The 17,408-nt window shown below is 45.2% G+C and overlaps 1 protein-coding gene across 2 annotated transcripts in view; it reads right to left on the bottom strand.

Moving 5' to 3' along the window:
* The window catches only part of ATP10D (ATPase phospholipid transporting 10D (putative)), a 121,699-nt gene extending 111,551 nt beyond the window's left edge, over nucleotides 1-10,148 (bottom strand). Inside the window, exon 1 of one of the 2 annotated variants that reach the window (XM_068278532.1) lies at nucleotides 10,043-10,148. The gene's annotated coding sequence lies outside the window, so the exon portion shown is untranslated. Of the gene's footprint in view, nucleotides 1-8,449; nucleotides 8,512-10,042 lie in introns of those variants that run through there. The other variant, XM_068278533.1, reaches the window with a different exon arrangement.
* Nucleotides 10,149-17,408: the final 7,260 nt, after the last annotated feature.

Here is a 17,408-nt window from a genome sequence, read left to right as displayed (position 1 = left end):
TAGCCTAATGCAGTTCTGTGTAACGCTCAACAAAAACAGGGCTTGTGTGCCTAACCAGTGACAGCAAGTTTCTATACAGTACTCGGCAATAGTATCTATAAAAATTCAGTAGACAAGCAACCATTACGAACCCATTCACTATTGGAAACCTAATAAATACACAAAATAGTCAAACATACAAAACCACAAAACAGCCTTGCTAATTCAATTTGAACAGATATTCACTGTTTGGGGCAGTGGGGAACAGGTGTAGTGAAATAACGCCAAATATTAACCTAAATAGGTGGATATTGGCCAGTTTAGCCAAAGCATCAAGTTTATCAGCATACTAACGAAAGATGGGTACAGAAACTGAGTGATTGTTAAGGCCCCATTCACACTAGAGCGCTTTTCAGGCAATTTCAGCATCGCTGGAAATCGCTAGCATTTTTAAAAACTTGTGTACAATTAAAGTATATTGAAGTGTTCTCATCTAAGCAATTTGCTGAAACACAAACTCGTAAACTGCAGCATTTTCTGAGCGATTCTGCAGGCATATAGTGAACTAGAGATCGCAAAAACGCTAATCGCTGGAAAAACACGCTATACAGTGGAAAAATCGCTGGGAAATCGCTCAGCGTTTGCGTTTCTAGCGTGAATGGGGCCTAAAGGACAACTGAGGTGAGAATACTATGGAGGCTCCCATATTAATTTCTGCTTAACCCACTCAGGTTCCGTGGTTTTCACAAGAGAAATGTTCACCTCCCATTCATTAGCCTATAACTTTATCACTACTTATCACAATGAACTGCTCTATAGATCTTGTTTTTTCCGCCACCAATTAGGCTTTCTTTGGGCGTACATTTTGCTAAGAGCCACTTTACTGTAAACGCATTTTAACAGGAAGAATAAGAAAAACATGGAAAAATTCATTATTTCTCAGTTTTCAGCCATTATAGTTTTAAAATAATACATGCCTCCATAATTAAAACTCACGTATTGTATATGCCCATATGTCCCGGTTATTACACCGTTAAAATTATGTCCCTATCACAATGTATGGCGACAATATTTTATTTGGAAATAAAGGTGCATTTTTTCCATTTTGCATCTATCACTATTAACAAGTTTAAAATAAAAAAAATATAGAAATATTTCATCTTTACATTGATATTTAAAAAGTTTAGACCCTTAGGTAAATATTTACATGTTTTTGTTTTTTTTATTGTAATGGTTTTTTTTTTTTTATAGTAAACATTTTATTTGGGTAGTTTTGGGAGGGTGGGAGGGTAAACAATAGATTTAAAATGTAAATGTGTGTTCATTTTAATTTATTTTTATTTTCAGTTGTAGTATTACTTTTTGGCCACAAGATGGCGGCCATGAGTTTGTTTACATGACGTCACTCTAAGCGTAACACACGCTTAGAGTGGCGCATCGGGGAGGGAACAGCCAGAAAAGGCGCAGCTTCTGAGAGAAGCTGTCGCTTTTTCAGCGGGGGAGAGGAATCAGTGATCGGGCACCATAGCCCGATACATTGGCTACCGAATCCGCGGCCGGGAGTGCGCGTGCACGCACGCGATCGGCCGCGGGAGCGCACATGGTTCCTGGACGTAGTTTCTACGTCCAGGAACCAAAATAGGTTAAACAATACCAGTTTCCTGGCAGTCCTGCTTATCTATTTGGCTACAGTAATGTCTGAAGAACACCCGAAACAAGCATGCAGCTAATCTAGTCAGATCTGACAATGTCAGAAAAACCTGATCTGCTGCAGGCTTGTTCAGGGACTATTGCTAAAAGTATTAGTGGTAGAGGATCAGCAGGACAGCCAGGCAACTGGTACTGCTTAAAGATACCCGAAGTGACGTGTGACATGGCGAGATAGACATGGGTATGTACAGTACCTAGCACACTAATAACTATGCGGTGTTCCTTTTTTTCCTTTCTCTGTCTGAAAGAGTTAAATATCAGGTATGTAAGTGGATGACTCAGTCCTGACTCAGACAGGAAGTGACTACAGTGTGACCCTCACTGATAAGAAATTCCAACTATAAAACACTTTCCTAGCAGAAAATGTCTTCTGAGAACAGGAAAGAGATAAAAAGGGTCAGTGGTTCATAGATTTTAGCTCTGGCATACTTCAATGAATGTGTCATTGAGTAAAAACAATAAAACTGTTAAAAAGTAGATTTAAACATAAAATAAAACTGGAATATCTTAAAAAGTCATTTTTAGGAGAAAGAAGATGGATACAATTGTTTATTTCATTAGTTTATTCTCGCTTCGGGTGTCCTTTAAAAGGAAATGAATATGTCAGCCGCCATATACCGCCGCCGTTACAGTTGTCCTTTAAACAGTAGACACAAAAATATAATTTCTATAAGCACCAGCATTCAAAAACCTGCTTTTGAATTCAGTGCTAATAAAAGTGAAATGTGATCAGGGTGGAGCAAAAGGCGTCACGAGTAGCACTATACACGTTAATAACAAATGCCCAGACTAGCATGTGCCATGAACTAGAGCAGCTTAGTATGGAAGCTGCTGGCACACTGTAATTAACTTCAATTAGAGATATTTTTATATAGCAGAAGCATGAGCTGGCAAGTGATTGGGGAGAACCAGTTATGAATAGGCCACAGGTGGATAACATGACACTGTTATGTGAGGAGACAAAGCCTGCCTGTGTAACTGGGAAGTGAGGAAAGCAAGTAACATAGGCCGTAGGGGTTTCCGGGTAAATGGAGAGAAGGGGCTGTGCTGAGGCGTGCAGGCAGCCATATCACTGAGCAGAAATGAGGCACTGCTAGTGATAGGGCTGGTTTTGCTATAACCTTACTAGCGCTGCACACAAAAGAAAGTATTACATTATTCCATGGCAGGAAATGTCAGCTGATCACAGATTTGTTCCACAATAAAGCAAAGCTATGGATAACCTCCAAGTGGCTATTAAAGTACTGATAAACTTATGTATAGGAGCTGACACTGCTGGCTTTTGTTTTTTTTTGTATTCTTAAAGGACCACTATGGCAAAAAAGTAGGCAGTTAAAGGCTCACTGCACACTGCATGTGATTCCGATTTTTAATCGGTTTGTACATCGGATTCAGATTTTTAATCGTTACTGCATGCTGCGTTTTTTCCTCCGTTTTTCTGTTAATTGCATTCAGGGAAAATCGGAAAACTGATTTGTAGTGTGCAGGGAGCCAAAGTCTGACTGAACAAGGTTTTGGGCCAGTCCATGTCTTCATGGGGGATTCTCAGGGTTTTCTTTGATTTCAACAGCATTTCCTGAACAGCCGCTGCAAAGTCTAACTGACAAAATAGTGTGCAAGTGAGTAAGGAGGCTGGCTGGTATCTCACTATTTTGGCAGTTAAACTGCTGTAAAGGAATCCTTGTTGAAAACAAAGAAAAGCCTAAAGCTGGCCACTAACGGTCCAATTTCTATCGAAAAATCGTTAGAGCGATCAGAAATTCTGATCGGATTGGTTGTAAATAATCTCCATTGGTGGACACAATCGATTATGAACAAGTGAAAAATATGTCACCCAAATGAATCTTCGTCGAACGAAAATTTGGATTTTCTTGGTGGTCGTGATAGATAGGAAGCAAAGATTGGTTAGTTGATGGTGTAGTGAAAGATTTTTCGTCCGATCAGAATTTCTGATCGCTCAAACGATTTTTCGCTAGAAATTGGACCGTTAGTGGCCAGCTTAAGAATCCCCCATGAGGAGATGGACTGGCCCAAAACATGTCCATTCTGTCAGATTTTAATTGCCTACTTTTTTCACGATAGTGGTCCTTTAAATATTCTTTTAAACTGATAGGAACATGGCTGTCTATCATACGTACGTGGGATTTACTTTTTGCCAGATTAAAGGTGCCCATACACCCAGTGTTCTCCCCAGGCTCTTTCAGCCGGGTGCTCCACCCGGCTAGATTTGGTGACCACCCGGCTGTCATCGGCTCACCTCTTCACCTCCTCCTATGCTGTAAGCAGAGTTGCCCTGCATTTTCACCTCGCCCCACCCGGCTACTTTTTCATGCCACCCGGCTGGAAAAAAATTCTGGGGAGAACACTGCATACACCTAACGATTTTCCTGCCGATATACAGCAGATTCGATCACTGTGATCGAATCTGCTGTGAAATCGTTGTGCAAACGCTGACAGAATGATCGATTTCCATCCGAAATCAATCATTCCGGTCGATTCCCATCGATGCGGAAGATTTCGCTTGATCGGCGGCGGGTCGGGAGTGCGTCGATAGCGGCGTTTGAATGCCCGATGACCGACGCTAGCGGCAATACATTACCTGCTCCGGCCAGCGCGTGTCCCCTGGTCTCCGGTGTCCCTTCTCTGTGCTCAGCTCCTCCAGCTTCACTGAACTTCCTGTCCCGGCAGGAAGTTTAAACAGTAGAGCGCCCTTTACTGTTTAAACTTCCCCGGCAGGAAGTTCAGTGAAGCTGGAGGACCCGAGCACGTAGAAGAAGACAGCAGAGACCAGGGGACACGCGCCGGCCGGAGCAGGTAATGTATGCGGGGGAAAGGGGGCGGCAGCAGCTTCACAGATGGTGAATCGATTTCATGCTGAAATCGATTCACAATCTGTTTGCAGTAAAGGTAGCCATACGATCCCTCTCTGATCAGATTAAATCAGAGAGGGATCTATCTGTTGGTCGGATCTGATGGCAAATCGACCAGTGTATGGCTACCTTAAGGCCTCTTTTCCACAGGCAGCTGACAGGTGTTGAATTCACACACCTAAGGGCTCGTATCCGTCCGTTATAAGCATGCAATTTCCTATGCTATTTTATGCACGTGAATTTGCATTCATATGCGAAGTCACGTGTATTTGCAGCCTTTTTTCATGCGAATGCGTAAGCAAATTTTTTTTTAATAAATGTTCCTGTCATAATTCATCACTATTGACATATGCACGTGAAAACGCGCAAAAAAGGGTACGTGAAAATGAGTAATCTGCATGGAAACTTGTTACAAAGTCGGACTTTTTGTTTGCTGTGGGGGCGGGGGGGGGGGGGGGGGGGGAGGTTGGGGATAAACGATACTATCTCCATGTAGGTCATCAGGTATTAAATACTGTGGGCAGATTGTGTAGGTAAACCCTCTTACTTCGTGGAGGTGGTAAGATTGGCCAGTGATTGGCAAGTCACACATACAGGTGGCAAAATAGGTCTTTTAATGGACAATGAAAATTTAATCTGTGTACCAGGCTTAACCGAGGTGAGAGCGATATGAAGGCTGCCATATTTATTTCCTTTTAAACAATACCAGTTGCCTAGCAGCCCTTTGGCTGCAGTAGTTTCTGAACAACACCAGAAACAAGCATGCAGATGATCTTGTCAGATCTGACAATAATATCAGAAACTCCTGCTGCATGCTTGTTCAGGGTCTATGGCGGAACATATTAGAGGACCAGCAGGACAGGCAGGCAACTGGTATTGATGTTCATTTTTTTGTGTGAAAAAAAGGCATGTGCAGTCTGTGGTCTTAAAATCTGATTACAGAAAGCAACAGAACTACTATTTGTGTAGAAATGTGGCTGCGGATGATATTCAGAATGCAAGGGGAAAAGCACAGACTACAACCTGGTACACACAGCTAATGTTACCATCTCCATGTAGCAGGAGAGCTTACTTACTGTTCAAAATCTGCTAACCTTCATAATACATGGTAAAATCAAAATCAGATACGTGTAACAGGCTTAAGAGTGCATAAAGATGTTGAATTTCGATTGGCCAATCTCTAAAGGTGGCCATACATCAGGCGACTTGGCAGCCAATCAACCATCCAATTCGATTATTATAATCGGATTAGATGAAAATTGGAGCTGCCAAGTGCCGCCCGATCGACAAAGCGACCAATTTCGGGACGAAAATTGGAGCATGGTCGATCGCGCGTGCCGCATCATGTCGGGCCGAAGTTGGTTGGTCAGGTGTGCGGAGGCTGATTTCGGAACAAGACGACGGAATGTATAAATGTGCCTGGTGTGTGCATTTACCCGTTACCTGTCCTCTTGCAGCATCCGCACACGCTACTGGCACATATTGTCTGACGTCAGACGCCAGTAGCATGTACGGAGAGCCACCCGGAGGGTACAGACACAGCGCGGAGGCTACAAGAGGACAGGTAATGTATAAATGCAAACACCAGGCACATTAATATATTGGGGGCAGCGGCGGTGCCGATTCCCTGAAGATTTCATGCTGAACTCGGACGGGAATCGGCTTGTAGTGTATGGGCAGAATCAACAAAAAGACAAATGTATCTCTAATCAGAATCGATTAGAGATAAATTTGTCTCTTTGTCAAATCTGCCCATAATCGTTAGGTCTATGGGCACCTCAACACTGCTAACTTAATGTCTATTATTAGTTGAGATATATTTGTAGGCATCACAAAAGTAACATCACAGCTAATTGCAAATTGCTAGCAACAGGGAACTGTTGGCGCTCCAAGTCTCTGCTACTCGTCCCCCATGCACTAGGGACCATATTGGCAACGTTCGTCACCACTTCATGCCAGCAGCACTCGCTGGTTACAGATGTCACTCACTAGCAATACCACAACAAATGCCAGCAGCATTAATAAATGACATTCCCCAGCACGTTTCGGAGGCTGGCTGGATAGTGTACTGGTTAAGGGCTCTGCCTTTGACATGGGAGACCAGGGTTCGAATCCTGGCTAGGTCAAGTACCTATTCAGTAAGGAGTTCAAGGCAAGACCCCCTAACACTGCAGGATGGCCTCCTGAGCGCGTTCCAGTGGCTGCAGCTCTTGAGCGCTTTGAGTCCGACAGGAGTAAAGCGCTATACAAATGTTTAGATTATTATTATTATTATGTACAAGGCCTCTATTCCATGAGTAGCTGAAGGAGGTGAATTCACCGCCTGTCAGCTGCTTCCGTACACCGGGCAGGCGCTTCCTACTGCTCAGCACAGGCAGTGGGCAGTTCTGCTCCACATAAAGATGCATCTGAGCATGCAAACAAGACAACACTTTTTTTGGGGCACTGGGCAAAGCCGTTGCATGTCAAACATGACATGAGCAATATTACCAAATGCTTCCATTAGGCTGCATGTAAATGAAGTTGAACTGAGCTTGCGGTCAGTATCTGGGAGGCTGAACGGCTCAACAAGCAAGCAGTTTAGCCGTCCATGGAAAAGAGGCCTAAAAAAATGGCCTCCACAACACATTCAACCCTGAGCTTTAGCCCTGGCTGGCTTTATGATGATAAATTATATATGGAGATGAAAGAACATAGGACACTGCCGGAATAAAAATACATTAATTGTATGCATCAAGTATAATGGAGATTACACTGAGGTACCTAGTACTTAGTAAACAATGGCCAGGAAAGGACAAAATTGAATTTTCTCTGCACAAAATCGCTGAAAAGCAAGACATTTAAATCACTGTTGACCAGCGCTGTATCTGAAAAATTTCTGTGTCCTCTGAAGCACTTGTCAGGAGGGAATGAGGTCTTTTGTTCCCAAAAGATTAAAAATAGCTTGACATAAGTCAAGGCACCCTCAGCCTTGAGAGATAACAAACACATACTACACAGACTTTGCAGTTTCACATTAGCTGTTCAAACAGTAAACACAAAAGCTAGGCTCAGGCTGCACATAAGTCATACTTGCAACCCTCAAGATGCAATGAATAAAGCCAAAAAGATGGAGCTCTGGCTCTCCTAAGCACTTATATGACACTCTCTCTACAGTAACCATAGGCATGGTGTGGGAACCCTGTGATTTGCTGTCCTGTGTAACACCCCCCCCCCCCCCCCCCCACACACACACAAAAAAAACAAAAAACGATATAACACACACACACACACTAGAGAATATGAACCATGCGTTTGTGTGTCTAGTGCCGTGCTTCTGCCTTTACGATTGCCGCTCAGCCTAGCTCCCAGCATCACCTACTGCATGTATGGTGATTACACGCAACATGAGGAGAGTGAGGTGCCAGCAGTGGAGGGAGCAGAAGACTGACAGGATGGTCACAGTGCTGGGCTCTGGGTGGGGGCGTGAAATCATAGCTTCTGCTGCAATATATTCTGCATTTACACACTAAGCTGGGGGAGTAGAGAAAAGGTACAGATAATGGACCAAGTTTACATAAGGAGGCACAGGTAGACAGAGGGAGGCACAAAGGGGGACAGAAGGAGACTAGACACAGAGAGACAGAGGGATGCAAAGAGGAGCAGAGGTAGCACAAGGGGACAGAAGGAGGCACAGTACGTACGACAGAAGGATGCACAGTGGGGCAGAGGTAGCACAATGGGACAGAAGGTAGCACAAGGGGACAGAAGGTAGCACAGTACGACAGAAGGAAGCACAAAGAGACAGAGGTGGCATGGGGGACTGAACAAGGGGCAAGGAGACAGAAAGAGGCACAGGGGGCAGGGAGAGGTGGCACAGATTGACACAGCGGAGGCTGCCTGCAACTTACACTATCCGGACCTTGGGATGTCTGCTGTACAGGGACCTGAGATATTGCTGCTCCTCAGGACATCAAACTTCCTGCTACTGCACATACACAGGACACTGAACTTCCTGCTGCTGCAACATACACACACAGCAGAAGCAGGTGATAAAAATAGAACATAAATGGGGCGGGGCTTAATCTAGAGGCATGGCCTGGAGTGCCTTTGCCTAAAACCGGCCCTGGTAAAGTGGCAAAACAATGAACTTGTTTGGTGTATGGTAGATCCTTTGTTTCAAGTAAAGTGTTCTAATCTAATTCACAATATTGCTGAATGCCCAGATTCTCTTATTGTTGTATTACTTTTAAAAGAAGTAGGAGAACAGAGGCACCAGCAGGATAAAAGTGGATAAAAACTTTAAAATTTGCTGGAAGGAAGTGGTGGACTTACCTCCATAAAGCAGACACGAAAGACTGTCTGAATAGTAGTCACATTTATTAATTAATAAATGTACTAATTAATAAATGTGACTACTATTCAGACAGTCTTTCGTGTCTGCTTTATGGAGGTAAGTCCACCACTTCCTCCCAGCAAATTTTAAAGTTTTTATCCACTTTTATCCTGCTGGCGCCTCTGTTCTCCTACTGCTATACCGTGTCCACCCCTGGTGGAGGGGTGATCTACCCCCTTTCGCATCTACAGAGAGCGACTTCTTATCCCTGAGTGAGGACAGGTCTAATCTCCTCACCTGCCTATACAGTGGTTGCCTGTGTGGTAACCCATGTTTGTGAGTATAATTTTCTCACGATAACCTTTACTTCATTTATGCTTAACATACTACACTATATTGGGCTCTCGGTTTCTCTACACTTTATACTTTTAAAAGAAAAATAATAGTGACCCAATTGGGGGGTGCCCAAGGGTGCATACACACACATCCAATTTTACCATTTCCGCTTAGTATGAGATCTCTTACCTACACAATCTATTCAAACTTTGCTGTCCCGCATACTACATGGAGGTGACAAAAATTAAGGGGGCCATACACTAGGCGACCAACCAACCAACCATCCAATTCGATTATTATAATTTTTACATGTTAATGCCTGAGATAGCTTTCAGCACCAGCGGGAATGCGTGCAAAAGTACGCGTGGCGGCTCACCGACTCCGAGTCGGCAAAAACAAAACTAGCCGTCGGTGGGGGACCCGGAGGAGCCATGAGTGACTGTGAGGGCACAGGATGGCTGCAGGGGGCTGGTAGATGTCCCAGGTAAGTGAAACTCATTTTTTTTTGGTGTTAGTTAAGGTTCCCTTGAAGGTTGATAATGGTAGCTGTATGATCACAAGTCCCTGCAAGCAGTCAGAAGCGATGAGGTGTGCTGGAAATCATGGAGCCAGCCAGCAGTACACATACCCTGTGTGTGCCTCCATAGCCCTCCCCCGTGTCCTGCGCATCACCGCTCCACAGAGGGCACACATGGGGCTTTCCAGCTCCTATTATTCAGCCACACTGCCCCACCATCACCACAATGAGGATGATGGGAGCCGGATAGCAGAAGTGCCCCGGAGTCTGCACTCCCCGCTGCTGCACACAGCCACGCGTCACCACAGCTCTCACCATGCCAGGTCTTCCCCTCATCTGCGGCGAGCCCAGGACATGTATGTATGAATGTCACCCTCCGGAATGAGCCAGGAATCAGCGCAGCACAGCACTGAGGGAAGTCTCCTCGGCCAGCTATTCCTGTACGAGCGTGCCCGCTGCAGGGAGGCGCGTCTCAGCCAATCACCGGCCGCCGATCCGTGACGAAATCTTTTTGGTATCTTCCCCTCTGAGCAGAGCGGTGTTCAGAAAGCTGCAAGACTTTTTGCATGAAACCTTCTTCCGACTGCCAAGCATAAAACTGCTCTATTTTCGTGATAGGAAAGAGATGGATAAAATGATGTCTCTTTTTATGAAGAAAGAAAAAAAAAAACACAGACAATGCACTACAATTTTGAATAAGAGTGTGGACAGGGATTAGACTTTTTGGGGGGACTTTTTAGTGCTTAGTACTGTGCCCCTGCTGGAGAATTGTACATTCAGCTTCCTGTCTTTGGGACCCTGAAACAGACTGCTAAAGGTAGCCATACATGGAGCATCCGATCCAATAATTATTATTGAATCAGATGAGAATCGGTGCCGCCGATCGACGATGCAAACAATTTAAGGCTGGGCAAATTACTGGCCACAAAACTGAACTGAGTAAAATGATTTAAAATAAACACATGTGGTACCTGTGAATGACTATCCTATATAATAAAACCCCATGTGTCCCTGCGTCATCCTCCTGTCCCTGTGTCCGTGCGTTTTGGCTACTGCGCATGTGTAGCTGTTAGGACAGGAGGGGGGTGCGGCCAGGAAGGCAGACGGCCGTTGGTGCGCGCAGTGGGGCGTGCGTGCACCGGGGAGCGTGGCCGGGTCCGCGCGCGGCATGGAACACGCCCGTGCGCCCTGGGGTCTCCACAGCCCTAGCACCCGTTATTTAGTTAGTTGCATACTAATACCTTGCTGTCAGTTCCTCTCAGGAGCTCACCAATTCTAAATTGGATTCCCCCCAATTCTGACGAGATCTTGCCAGACTTGTCTCTAGTAAGCTGAAAGCCTTTTACGCTTAATCCGCTTTAATACATTGCGGTTCTTTTTTTTTTTTCTTCATCCATAGCAGTGTATTGTGAACAAGCTTCAGTTTTTTAGCGTATAGTGTTAAAAATGCCATAGGGAAACATGGACCCTGGACTGCACATCAGCTGTCCTTTCAGCTACAACAGACAGCAACTGATATAGTGTAAAAAGACACTATTAGGCCTCATTCACACCTACAAATGCAAACGCCAGCGTTTCACTTTTTTTGCACAATTTTTTTTAGCATCTGCCGGCGCTTCGGTGGGCAGTGCGTATTTAGGCACATGTTTTGTGCCCTGTTTTTTCGCTAAAATCGATCTCCGTCCTCCATTTTAAAAATGACAATGACGCTGTTACAGCTTCCGGGTCAGCTCTCTGTTAACTTGTGTGAAAATCTTAGTGAATTTGTGGGAAAAAAAATACTGAATGCGTATTTCACTGACTCTTTAAGTTTTACTCAATGTATCTTAGGCCTAGTGCACACCAGAGCGGTTCTGCTGTGGTTTGCGATCCGCTTGCGGGTGCGGATCCGCTAGGGTAATGTATTTCAATGGGCTGGTGCACACCAGAGCGGGAGGCGTTTTGCAGAAACGCATACTCCCGGGCTGCTGCAGATTTTGGATTGCGGATGCATTTCTGCCTCAATGTTAAGTATAGGAAAAACGCAAACCGCTCTGAAAAACGGCACTTCAGAGCGGTTTGCCAGGCGTTTTTTGTTACAGTAGCTGTTCAGTAACAGCTTTACTGTAACAATACATGAAATCTACTACACCAAAAACGCTTCACAAAACCGCAAAATGCTAGCTGAAACGCTACAGAAAAAGAAGAAAAAGCGTTTCAAAATCTGCTAGCATTTTGCGGATCTGCTAGCGGTTTTTGGTGTGCACCAGGCCTTAGTGAATTGAAGCCATAGTCTCAGGGCCTAAACTTAATACAGCATTTCACTCTTGTTATCTAAACCTTACTCCACTCTCCCAAGGAGGTCCAGAAATGCCTGGAACTGATAGAGCTACTATCTCTTTCTTTGGAATTCTCCAGTTGTGCTCAATTCTCCTATTTTTGTAGAGGAAATTGAATAGATGGATTTATAAAGGACATTGAAGTGGCCATTGACAGGCTGCTGGCAAGGAAAACTCCAGATTATGTTGAAAGCTCTCCTCTGAGGACTTTGCTTTGGCAGCTTTTGAACTGTTAATGCACTACACTGACCACTGCTGCCCCACCTGCTACACTGCACTACATTACATTAACCTCTGCTGACCCACCAGCTATACTGCATTACACTGACTCCTGCTGCCCAATCAACTACACTACACTACATTACACTAACCCGTGCTGCCCCGACAGCTACACTACACTAACCGCTGCTGCCCCACCTGCTACACTGACAGCAGCAGAAGCTCTCACCTGATCCAGCTGGTTCACTCTCAGTCCACCATCTCCTTTTCGCTCTGAGTCCTCCATGCTTCCTCTTTGCACCGCCCGAGTCCACCGTGCTTCCACCTCGCATTGCCCAAGGTCTCTGTGCTTCCTTCTCGCATCACTGATTGATGGTGCCTGTCACGGATGAGCCGTGAGAAAAGAAAACACCATCGCAATCGTTTTTCAGCACCGATTGTCGTGGACATGCCAGATCATAATTAGATGTGTAGGTCCTTGCAGTCAAGCCTGGGGGTCTTTTCTTTGCAGCTGATGGAGCTACCCCTTTTGTCTCTGACTGTCCCAATGTTTGTTTAATTAACTTGGTCAAAAGAAGTTTCTTTAATTGCTGAGCTGACAAGATACCATTTGGTGATTCCAGCAAAAGCGACCTTTCCACACAGCAGGGTCTCCTGACTCCAGACACGGTGGAGCCATCTGTGACGCCGTCAATATGACATATCGAATGCGTCATGGAGTCACGAACGCCAGTTTCTTTGCAAACCAACCAAAATGACATTTGTTGGTTTAAAATCCACTTTTTTCTCTTCTTCCTGGGCTGCTAGCAAGCCCTGGCAGTTTGGTGTGGAATTTGTCACCTAGCCTTGCTGAGGAGTTATACAGCCCATCCATCACAGATAAGGCTGACATAAATCGTAAATCCCAAGTTTCTAGGAGAATGGTGTCTCTAGCGTTCACACCTCCAACACAGAGCTAGCAAATGCACAGATGTTATCAGTTCTCTCTGGAAGCAGCTGACCTACTGTGACCTCAGGAATCCCAATATCCATATTTCCTTCACATTTCCTTCATAATTCATGGCATAGCAAATCTCTCTGCCCATGAATTCTGCACAGGTTGTGGGATTCCGCAGGACGCTGGTTCTAACAGGTTTACGGACCAATCGGATTGCCAGATCTAGCGTAACACTGTTTTCAAATAACCCTCTAATACCCCAGGGGTCTGTTTCCCCAAGTTTGGTATCAACGTTCTTGATAAATTCTGACAAACCTAAAAATGTTACTAGATTTAACATAACCTGTATGGTTTGCAGATTAGCACACCTATCATGATTCAGGTATTTCCATATGTGTCAATGGCAGCACGGTCGGGTTCAGTCCCGCCCACTTGACCCCCATAGGACCCTCCCTATAAATCTCTCCCTTCAGCTCCCCCCCTTTGTAATCTTTTTGTCCTCGTTCATCACCTGACTCCATGGACCAGACTGAATGCTGAACTACTATCAATACTTTCACCTTCCTACCTTACCATCCAGGTCTGGCCCGCCTGTATGAAGTTCCCTGCACAGAGTTTAAATAACTCATCGCACGGGGAGATCCGCTTCTGGCCGCGGATTGGGGAAACAGCATTAAGGTAAACCCTTCTTGTATCCCCGTACCTGTAAACAGCTAAACGCTGTCGGCATCCTGCTCCCTCTTCTGCCTCTGTCTGCTCGGAGCGGCGCGGCGTGCGTTCCAGATGCGCCCCATCTGAGTTCCGCATACGTCACTTCCGCCTCCGCCTCTCTCTAAGCCTATGCGTAGCTTGGTTCGCATGCCAGGCGTAATGACGTAGGCGGCGGGGGGCGGCGATGCGCGATTGGAGAATCAGCTGGGGGAGGCTTATTTAAACCAGCGGTCGGCAGTCTGGCGTGTTCCTGTACGATGGAGGACACGCTGCCAGACTATCCAGCCGACTTTCTTCTGGGAGGCCAGGTTTCCCTATTTTCTTTACCAGGTTAGGTTCTGTATCTTTTGCCTTCCCTCACCTAGTCACACTACAGTATTAGGTCTGACACTTCTTATCTTTTCCTCTTACAGCAGAAGCTGTAACTATGGAGCAGGACCTGCCACTTATAAATGACCAGCCTAGAGCTATTAGGTAGGAAGGAAAGGGGGGAAGCCTGTAAGTATTTTTCTTTCAGGAAGAGTGCTGAAACTGACGCTTATGTTTATGTCTCTACAGCCCAATTAAAGAGACAGAGCGCAGATCAAGCGGACCTGAACGCAGACAATCAAGATCTCGTTCTCGTCAACGCAAGGAGACTAGGAAGACGCATTCAAGATCACGTAGCAGGTCACGCTCTAGGAGACGTTCACCTTCAAGACGACGTCACTACACTAGATCTCCTACCAGACATCGCTCATCTAGGAAGAAATGTTGGGCATGTGGTGATTATGCAATCCCTGGAAAATTGGTCTGCCAGTCTTGTTTTCAGACAATGGCAAGAGACCAGGAACAATCAAAGGATATATCAACTATGATTAAAGAGGCAGTCCAGGAATCGATGAATACCTATATTGCATCTCTTCCTGCAAATCAGCCATCTCACACCATAACGTCTAACGTCTTACCCGGCCAATCTCAGGAAGGAACTGCCTCAGATACTGAAACGGAAATACCAGATGTAGGATTCAACTTTAACTTGGTTCAGCCCTTTATCGCGGCAGTTAGGGAAGCCATAGAGTGGCAGGAGGACTCGCCCCAGGAGCCATCAACCAGTTCTCAGAGAGAATATTATGCACATCTCAAAAAATCTACAAAGCCTTTTCCTCTGATGGACACAATTCATGAATTGATGCAAGAGGAGTGGAAGAAGACAGAGAAAAAGACACTTCTCACTAATAGGTTTAATAAACTTTATCCCATGGAGGAGAAAAAGTTGAAGACATTAGACGAACCACCTAAAGTAGATGCCTCGGTGGTAGGTCTAGCCAAACACATAACTTTACCTCGAGATGACGCAGTATCCTTCAAGGATCCACTTGAAAGGAAGATAGATGCAGAGTTCAAAAGATCGTATTTAGCTTCTGGTAGTGCATGTAAGCCAGCGATAGCTCTGACTTCCGTCTCTGAGGCCTTAAGAACATGGATACAGAACATCGAAGATGCGCTGAGATCAGACACAGATAGAGAAGCAATAATAGCGGCATTGGACGACGTGAAATTAACGACAGACTTCGTGGGCGAAGCAGCGGTAGATGTGTTAAGATGTTCGACCCGATCGATGCTGCACGCAGTCATAGCAAAGAGAGCGTTATGGCTTAAGAGTTGGTCTGCAGATGCCACATCCAAACAAGACTGGTGCAGGATTCCGTATGACGGAACGAATCTGTTTGGGGAGGAAATGGATACTGCAATCCGCAGAGTCACCGGTGGAAAATCGGGACTAATCCCTCAGGATCGAAAGACAAGAAGACCTACATTCCAAAGAAATTCCTACCAATCAAGATATAAAAATAATGTATCCTACAGGCCTACCCGAGATTTCAAAAAGAACTGGCAGAGTTTACAATCTTCTTTACTAAAATTGAATAGGCAGAAGAAGACAGGCCAGACGTCTGCCTCCCAGAAGTCGTTTTGATGGCCTGTCCGTCCAGATGTTGCCGGTAGGTGGCAGACTTCAGGCCTTCGGCAATGTCTGGACGGGGGAGATCGGCGACAGATGGGTAACCCAGACAATATCCCTGGGTCATCAGTGGACATTCAAGAAATTACCACCCGATATGTTAATACCAACCAGCATACCAGTAAATATGGAAAAGAGAGACATCCTGAACAAATATGTAAAGGAGCTGATTACAAAACAAGCAGTAACAGAAGTACCACTCAACGAGAGGGGGTTAGGTGTCTACTCACCCCTCTTCTTTGTAAAGAAAAAGACTAGAGATCTAAGGCCAGTTATGGACCTCAGAAATCTCAACTCGTACATTGTGACGGAGCATTTCAAGATGTAAACACTCTAAACCATAGTGAAGGTACTACTGATCAAAGACTGGGCAATCTCCATCGACCTGGAGGATGCATATCTGCACATTCTGATCCATCCGAATTACCAGAAATATCTCCGCTTTGCAATCGGCAACCTACACCTTCAGTTCCGATGTTTGCCGTTTGGGATATCCACGGCCCCCAGGACGTTTTCAAAGATCCTTCTTGCAATGATAGAAACACTCAGAATAAAGGGTCTCAGACTACACCATTATTTAGACGACCTGTTACTGCTACACCAAGATCAACAATTAATATGTCAACATAAACAAATACTCTTATCAGAGCTGGAGAGGTTCGGCTGGAGAATAAATTTCTCCAAGAGTCAGTTGCAGCCAACAAGAGACATTGTTTTTCTAGGGGCACGTCTCCAGACCGAATACAATATCATCACTCTGCCGCAACACAAACAGGTACAGATCCGGGAACTCATACAGAACATATTGAAGAAACCCGTGATATCAGCAAGACAATGTCTCAGTCTATTGGGATCACTAACATCCATCATCCCAATGGTACGCTGGGCACAGTGGCACACCAGGCAGTGGCAGTTCGGATTTCTCCACCAATGGCAAACAAATCATTGGAACCAGCCAATACTGATAACCCAACAAATGAGAAACAGTTTACTGTGGTGGTTAGACGACAGAAATCTAACAAGACCGTTACAAATTCAGACCCCGATGAAGACCATACTGACCACCGACGCCAGCCAGATTGGCTGGGGGGCACATCTACAATCTCAGACAATCCAAGGAACATGGTCAAAGGGCCCACTATGAATACCAGCAAATATACTGGAGATCAGGGCAGCCTTTCTAGCTCTCGACCACTTCAAACAACAGCTCCAGGGTCAAGATGTAATACTACGCATGGACAATCTAACAGCAGTAGCCTATGTAAAGAGACAGGGTGGCACGAGATCGAAAAAACTACTGGAAGAGGTGGCACCAATATTCAATTTAGCAGAGAATTATTTCAGGAGCCTATCTGCAATACACATACCAGGAGTGCAGAATGTGACGGCAGACTACCTAAGCAGGTCAAGTTTGGACAACAACGAATGGTCATTGAACATCAGCACCTTCCACTGGATCTGCAGGAAATTGGGAAATCCGGAACTAGACTTAAT

The sequence above is a fragment of the Hyperolius riggenbachi genome, chromosome 1, assembly GCF_040937935.1.
Source record: "Hyperolius riggenbachi isolate aHypRig1 chromosome 1, aHypRig1.pri, whole genome shotgun sequence".
Lineage (NCBI taxonomy): Eukaryota > Metazoa > Chordata > Amphibia > Anura > Hyperoliidae > Hyperolius > Hyperolius riggenbachi.
Note: the sequence above shows the minus strand (reverse complement) of the source record. Positions and strands in the feature narration are given on the sequence as shown.